Raw genomic sequence first — 2695 nt, forward strand, 5'->3', positions numbered from 1 at the left:
CTCTTTTTTGCTTACCCGCTTTTTCTCTCTCGCTTTTTCTCATTTGTACTGAAAATTCTTTTTTAAATCATTAAATAACCATCTCATTGTGTGCCAGAAGGTTTAAATGAAAGGGACTGTGGCATTACAAAGGCATTTAGAATTAATTCTGCTCTCAGGGTAATTGGCACATTCGGCGGTGTCAGGCTTTCAATGTCACCTGTTGTTTTTTCATCGTAAACATCTGCCTGTGGCGCATCGCAGCTTATGGGTCTGCAAATGTCATAGGGCTGTAAATACTTTTTTCATATAAGTGTGACTGTACCGCTTTTCATCCATTGGCGGTGATACGTCTTTTAGTCATTATCCCATCACAGCCAAAAATGAGGACCAAATTTTGTGTTGGAAAATACATTTTATAATATTAATTTAGTCAATTTTCCACTGTTCATGAATGAGTATGACAGATTTGAAACAACTTTGTTTGAGTCCACTAAAGAAAAAAAAGAACATAAAACCCAAATTGTATAACCAAAATAAAAGCTGAAGTCTAGAACTTAAACTTTATGGATAAAATAAATCCTAAATCAGTTTTTGAGCAAGCACATTTACAGTTTTTCTCAGTCCCTTTGGTGCGTTTCTCACAACACCAGTGCATTTCTGCACGACAGTTCATGCATTTCTCAAAACAATTAGTACAAACTGCAAAACTTAGCTAATAACCTGCAAAAGCGCGTCACATGCTCAAAATGGATAGTTCTTTCCTCAAAAGCAAGTATTGATGTCAATTAAAGTGTCAGTATCATCAAAATGAAAAGTCCTGATACCATTGTTTTTGAAAAAGATAGTCAAATGGCTTTGTCATGTTTTCATTATGAGTTTACTCTGGAAATTTTTTTAATGCAAAAAAGTCTGATTTTGGTGACACGTCCTGAAAAGGCTCAAGACAGCACTTTATACTATTTGCACAGCCATTTGAAAACTACAGTAAAGTTGGACATCACTCCATTTAGTGAGGTATCTGAGTACAAGACACTGAATATGTATGTTTCACATTTTTACTCTGCATTTGCTCTTTACAATCCTAATTTATTCACAGCATTGTGCAAAAGAATAAACACCCTTATTAACAACAAACATAAACTCCATTTCGGTTGAACTGCGCACAACTGTAAACAATATTGCAGTACATATTGGACCTGAACCTGCAACATAGACAGGTCTGTAAATCATTCATCAAGTTTTTCAATTTTAAAGACATTTTCAGGAAAATAAAGATTTAATTTTTTTATATAAAGTTTGCTTGACCGATTTTGACATCGAGTTCAACATTTTTGTATGTAATGACTCAAGTAATAAAATGAGGATTATTAGTTTTATATGGAATGACTATTCAGCATTCACAAGTTTAATTCATTTTGACTGACATGACAGAAGCAAATGATAATGTTATAAATAGCAGAGAGTTGTATGAAAGCAATTGATGCATGTCCGAAAGCATTTTCAATTTGTCGAAAAATGAGAAACTGATGTGCACAAATGACCAATTGTTTTGAGAAATGCATGACCTGTTTTGCAAATGTAAATAGTGTTGTGAGAAAAGCACCAAAGCGACTGAGAAAAACTGTAATCAAAAAATGTGTAGTATTTTTTATATATTTATTTATTTAATACATTTTAAACAACAAGCCTCCCTTGAACGGGTGGTGAAAACTAGTAAGTATTTTATAAAACTTAAACAAGTGTTGCCCAGTCTAATTGTAATGTCCATGTCAAATCAATAAATAATAAAATAGCCAGCCAGTGTTCAAAACCATGACCTTACCCTGGTGTACTCTTCCTGGTGTTTCCCGCTGTCAATGGAGCAGTACGGCGAAATGACAAAGAAAACTGATCCTGATTGGACCTCGTGTGTGCATTAAAAATGCTGATTGGCTCACAGATAGAAACTTATAGAGCCAAGCTAGAGTTCGGCTTTGTAGATAAACCTTTTTTGGTTTTTTAAATAAAAAGTCTTAAAATGTAAACAACTTATAAAAACACATCACATAATGTAAATAAGTTGTCATTTAATAAGAATATGTGAATAACTCAATTTTGACAGAAATGTCAGATAGAACCTTATAATTCTAAGGTGACGACTTGTTTAAGTGAAATTCTCCAGTGAAAATTCTTATTTGGGTCAAACTGTCAAGATATCGAGTCTGTGACTGCACTGAGGATCTGTGTTGATGCTCAACCCATTTAAAGAATATACTTTCACAAAAAGAAAAATATGAGGCTGTACTTTTCAAAGTCAAATGAAGACTTTATGTGCAGAACCTATATAATTAAATTAGGCTGTGTTGAAAGTATTTGTTTGTTGATTTTTGACTTGTTCTCATTTTGCAACAGTAGTTGTATTTGCATGTAAACACAGGAAAAAGAAATCAATGTTTGACAATGGGTCAAAGGGACACTTACCAATCAGTAGAGTTTTAGAAGTGGAAAAATATGTTTATAATCGTCAACGTAAAACTCAAAATTGATCGAGATGTGTTAACTCTCTTGTTCTGATTATGAATAATTGTATTGGCAAAGAGAATTAATGTAGTTTGAGCAGAATAAAGATGTCATCAAGCACAACAGTTTAAATTCACTGGAATATCTTCAGCCCAGTAGCAGATATTGACTTTTGACAGAATGCATGATAATGAAATAGAAAAGCTCTGTTGCT

The sequence above is a fragment of the Danio rerio genome, chromosome 23 (genome assembly GCF_052040795.2).
Source record: "Danio rerio strain M-AB ecotype USA chromosome 23, GRCz13ab, whole genome shotgun sequence".
NCBI lineage: Eukaryota > Metazoa > Chordata > Actinopteri > Cypriniformes > Danionidae > Danio > Danio rerio.